Below are 6,000 nucleotides of genomic sequence, written 5' to 3' on the forward strand. Positions count from 1 at the left end.
ACCAGCTGCTGCAAAGAAACACGGCCTCAAAACACCCCCGATACACAGGGGTGAATACAGTACAAATGGGATATGCCATGTCCCTCTAACTGTACTGTAACGCTTAGTGGATCATTTGAAGTCACTGTCTGGAAAATACATATATATATATACACACACACACCCCTTTAAAAAAAAATCTCAGAAAAAAAGAAAAAAAACTCTAAAAAACCATAAAACTATACTATAGAAAATGTTATTTGGAAAGTTTCTTCCACAGACACTGCTAATAACGCCCACGTTCTATTCTAGGAAGATATTGGAAGATATCTTTATTGCTCTGCATTAATTTATTCTTGCTCCTGGAACTTCAATACGGGGGTGAGGAACAAGACTTCTTTTTTTTTAATCAAGCCAAACCATCCCTTGCAGCACTGCACCCCCTCGGGACGTCTACCGCAACTGCGCCCCGGCCCAGGGACCTCGCGCGCAGAGCGGCTCGCGGCGCTTGCCCCGGGCGCCGGCCCCGCTCGCGGCGGGCTCGGTCCCAGCAGCTCCCCGCCGTGCCCGCCGCTTCCTCGGCCCCGCCCGGCCCCCAGCGGCTGCGCGGGGCTCGGGCACCGCCCAGGCTCGGGGCCGCAGCGCGGCACCACGGGCGGAGCCCGCGCAGCGCCCCGGGGCACCCGCGGCCGCCGCCAGCCCGGGGAGCCGCAGCGGGGAGGCCGCAGCGGCGCGGGGGGAAGTTGGGCCGAGCTGGGGCGCGGTTCCCCCTGCCGGGCGCGGCCAACGCGGGGCGCCCGGGGCCGCTGCCCCGGCCCGACGGCGACCGGCCGGGGACACCGGGGGAAGCGGCAGGGACGGGAGGCGAGTGCACGGCAGCCCCGCTCCGGCCCGCGGCCGCAGCCTGCCCCGGCCCCGCTGGCGGGACCCGCTCGCTCACCTGGGCGGGCGCGCGGCGGCTCTGCGGCGGCTCTGGCGGCGGCTGTGCCCGCGGCGGCCCGGGCGGGGTTTTGTAGGGCCGGGCGGGCCCGGCCTCCCCGCCCCGGCGCCCCCAGCCCCCCCGGCCCGGCGCTGAGTCACCGGCCGCGCCTCCCTCCGCCGGAGCGGGCAGGGCAGGGCGGGAAGGGGGGGACGGGGAGGGCAGGGCAGGGCGACCCCCTCCCCGCCTGGCCGGGGAGCCCCCGGGAGCTGCCCCGTGCCCAGGGCAGGGGAGGGAAGGCTCCAGCCTGTCCCCGCGCTGCTGCCCCGCGCTCTGCGTCACTGCAGCTGCACGGGGGGCTCCCTGAAACCGAGCTGCTGTGGTGGAGCTTGGGCTCTTGCTCAGGAAGAAGCATCTCCTTCCTGGCAGGACACGTCACCCCAGATTTCCCCTCTGAGCAGGGCACTCTCTGCTACCGAGTCATCGTGTCTGGGCTGCGCCTCCTGCACTGGGCTCCAGCTCTCAGCAAATCCCCTTTGGCACTACCCAGGGCTCCGGCCAAGCCTGCTTTAGACCTACAATGTTGAAAAAAAAATGAGCTCTCAGGGTTTGCTGTGTAAATCCTGGTACTTTTCAGCTGCAAGGAGTTTAAATCGTATGTACTGCCAACAATAAATGTGAGCAGTACCTCTGCGCAACACTCTGCACAGACTAAGCATGGAATTTAATTACGCTCAGATCAACCTAACAGGCATACAGAGCACAGCTAGAAAAATAGTACAAAAAAGCCTCTAGCTACCCGAACCCAGACACAATAGCACCACAAAAGCAAGATCCAGTAAGGAAGGTACGAGCACCTAAGATGCGAGAGATCTTTGCTGGAATTACCCTGGATCGCTGTTTCAGCCCAGTGAGGTGGCCATTTGGGCAGTCACCTGGAGAATACACCACCACAGAACGCACTGGCTCAAACAAAGATATATAGGGATTTTTCTGCTATAGAGGGATTTTTCTAGGCTTAAAGAGAGAGGGATCTTCTGGCAGACAGAGAGTGCAAGAAAGTTCTAAGCTTGATCAGAAGCATAAAAGCAAGGGTGGCAAAAGCATCCAAGCACCAAAGAGACAAAAAATTCACTTAAAGGCAAAGTAACTGTTGTAATGAAACAGGATCACCAGGAAGAAATATTACACTGGATTTCGAACATCACGTGGAAGCAAAAGAGTGTGGAAGGATGAACTGGTCATTGCCGCAAGAGAAAGGGATTTTAATACCCCTTTTCTGAACCAAAATGAGATGAAAACGATGGCTATGGGAGAAGATGTCACAGCATAGCCTTTTTTCAACTGATAGAATATTAACAAACAGTTGTGCATTAGTTAAACATTTTGGTTCTCTTTTTGGCAAGACTAATTAGGTTATTTCTCTATATATTACTGAATTTGACTTTAAAAATTAATTCCTGGCTATGCCACTTACACCAGTGTCTGTCACGAGCTACTTAAACAGATAATTTCTCCCTGCTTTTCAGGTTTCTTAGAAAAATCACTGAAGACGTGATTACAAATTACAAATACTTAAAGAGAAGCAACAGCCATTCTGTATTGCAGTATTCATTAGGTGGTTTAAGTAGGGATAAGCATCTGAGAAGCCAGCCAGTCAGCTTGCCTCCTAATGGCTGCACAATCCCCCAGAGAAGATTTCTCCCCCTCAGCTCTTTCCAAACTTTCTCAAAGCAAAGCAGTGGAAAAGCATTCCTAGAATACGCCAAGCTTAAAACAAAAGTTTTCACATACGTAATGCACTACCAGGATGCAGGATGTATGTTGCATTGTTGTGACATACATATATACATATTTATATATACACACACACACACACTCTCTCACATATATAAGCATGTATTAATGAGTTCATTCAGTCTCAGAGATGAGCGCATTCACTCTTGTCACCAAAGGTCCATTTATTTTTGATACTTTACTGTGGTCTGTTCCAATTACACTACTAAACTCATTTCCCTGGAAAACTTTTCTCTATTTATACTTGAAATATAATTGAAATAGTATATCTCATATACCACATTTTCTTCCAACTAGAAGACTAACTAACTAAGATCTAGTTATCTAAGACTAACTAGATCTTAATATGAAAAGTTTGCAAAAGCTTAGATACCAAATGAATTATTGTCATATATATATATTAACTACAGCATAAGAACATTTTCCAGTGATGCCAACAACTCTCGGAAATGGAATCAAGATATCGTCTCCAATACGCAACAAACATCAATTATTCAATCTCAGAATCACACATTCACCTCAGTGAAGGGGTATGTAGTCTTCAGCTTAAAAGACAGACATGGATTCAACAGTGACTCTGAAGTTAAAGTAGGCAGTGAAGTGACTGGAAAAAGAAGAGAGACAATAATAATAATAATAAAAGGATCAATTGTCATTCACAGTCATGAAAACACTAGAAATACATTAAAGTATTCCCTCCATTGGCCTCTGCTTATGTAGGCCAACTGATATCAAAGGCACTCATACCAATGAGGGAATCTGAATGGCATGAACAGCAGAAAATACATTAATGCTCCTGGCAAAACAACCAACCACGTCCTAATACCAAGGCCTGGTGATTGTGCCCATGCAAACACTACACATTCTTCATATTGTTGAGGGGGAAAAAAAAAAAAAGAAAAAAGCACTCTGCAACACCCACAAGTTGAAGAAGGCAGACTGTGCAAATAGGAACAACTACTGCTATCTGCCAGAGAGGAAATTAATACAATAGGAGAACAGCTGCCAAGTGCCTGAATCACTTTTAAAAATGAGACATTTAGGGCACATGGGTTATTTTTGAAGATGTAACCAAAGCTTTGAGGGATTGTACAGCACCAGCTACAAGGGGTTCTGGTCCACAACCACCACTCCTGAGCACTGCATCAGAGTAACTACCACTACCAAAGGCTGGGACCCGTCCTGCAGGTATCAGGAGCCCAGGGTGTTTCTGCGCCTGCCTCACCAATGAGTTACTGGACGAAACGTGCTGCAACTCGCTTGCTGGCAAGGCAGTGCCCAGAAAGGTTTTCAGTTTGCTCTCACATTACTTAGTCTCCCACAGCCTCTTAAAATCTCTGCATAAAGGTTATATTTCAAATAACATTCAACTACTTCAGCTGCAATTATCTATCTGTAATCTGCTTGCTGCGTGCTGACCACAGACAGAGCACTTTTGTCAATCAGAGCTCCCCAGAGCCCTGAGGACGGGAAAATAAATGCACTTGTACCAATTTCTCATTCCTCCTTCCCGGCAATTTACTGCTAACGCAGTTCAGTGCACACTCTTCAGTGTAGGTCCATTTACTCCATCTCCCCAGAGCTCACTGACCATAGCTGACTCTCCCATTTTTTGTTACTGCTTAATATCAGTTGATAATATTTTTTCCTTGCTTACTTTCGTTGTAATATGCCTGCACTCTCCCATCTTGCCAACACAAGTTTTTCTTGTCATTATCACCTTATCATATACAAGATACCTGATGTGTTTAACAAGAGCATTAAATACAAGTTCTCCCTCAAACTTTCTCTCTGTAATCACATTAACGGAAACAGGCTCATGCTGGATCTCAAAAGGTCTTTTACTCTCTCTCACTTTGGTCCCTGATTCCTTCATCTACATGGATCTTGCTTATGCTCTTTCAGGATGCTTACTGCAAAGAATCAAAGACAGTTTAACACTATAGTTCTGAAGGCACAATTCTGTCATCATTTATTGCCTACATAAACTTATTTTTTTCCCCACAATGCCCTCTCCTCCCCCACAAAGGAAAAAAAAAAAAAGAGAGAGAGAAAGATAAAGAGATAGTGAGACAAGGTGAGAAAGACGAAAGACGAGAGAGATCAATCAATCGATCATGACGACTTTCCGGTCTAGGTGTGCTCAGCCTGTATGTATAATGTTGCTTCACTGAGTATATTATGTTGCAGGAGGATGATATAAATTCCATTTTGCTTAACATATGATTTGGCGATTCCATTTTGCTTAACATATGATTTGGCAGGCCTCTGGGTATTATTTTTGCACCTTGATTATTTGGTCTAATTTGGAAACTCCAATGGTACAACTAAAGCTCCTGCAGTAGCCCAGATTGAATGAAAGTCATGATAGATCTGCTGATCAGGTCAGTCAATGGATCAGAAGGTGGAGTCGAGTCCAAGACATCCTCAAACAGATGTAAAACATTAGACTTGGAAAAGCAGAAGCAAAAAATGTCTCATAGAAGTTGAACAATACGTGGATTTGTTCCTAGCACTTAAAATGATCACAGGTTACAAGGAAAATAATATGTAGCTAACAAAGTTCCCAGAATAGGAACTTGGCAAGGTGATGTCTATAACTAGTGCAAAAATTTACTCCTGAAAAACACTGCTCATTATATTGTGTTAATATAAACTCTGAATACCTTCAACATGTATTTTTTTTGAAATGCAACATTTTTCAATAACATCTGTTACAACTGACCTGCAGTTTTACAAAAATGTAATTCTGTTGTATGTTTTGGAATACACACTGCATACCAAAGCAGTCCTTTATCTAACACACTACCAGACCACCAGACCTCTTGTTAAGTGCTCCACCTAATAAGCTAATCTCTGAGCTCAATTCCACTCTCTACAATTACATTCCTACACATGCATGTACATTCTGTCTGGTACACACATCATTCTATACTCAAAATTTCATTTATTTGAAACAACCCATTTTTAAGAGCTGTAATCATCTCTGGAATTATTGTGTATATTACAGATACTGCATATATTTTGTTATATGCTTATTTTACTTATGTACTACCTATATACTTCCTACATATGTACACAGACTGCATATACACCACATATTTACAAAGTGACTAACACACTATCACTTATATATGTACAGTGTAGGAAGAACTCAGTTTGTGCCACAGAAGTTCTCCCTGGGCACAGGGGCAGGTGGTGTGTTCAGAGAGGCAAGCTGAACTGGAAGCCCTGCAGTGCCATGATTTGGTGGGTAATGTCAGCCAAATTTCTGCCTTCTCACCAGTTCATAACTTTGGCATTTT

The sequence above is a fragment of the Tinamus guttatus genome, unplaced genomic scaffold (assembly GCF_059628265.1).
Source record: "Tinamus guttatus ecotype Peru unplaced genomic scaffold, ASM5962826v1 Tinamus_guttatus_pri_ptg000004l, whole genome shotgun sequence".
NCBI classification, from domain to species: Eukaryota; Metazoa; Chordata; class Aves; order Tinamiformes; family Tinamidae; genus Tinamus; species Tinamus guttatus.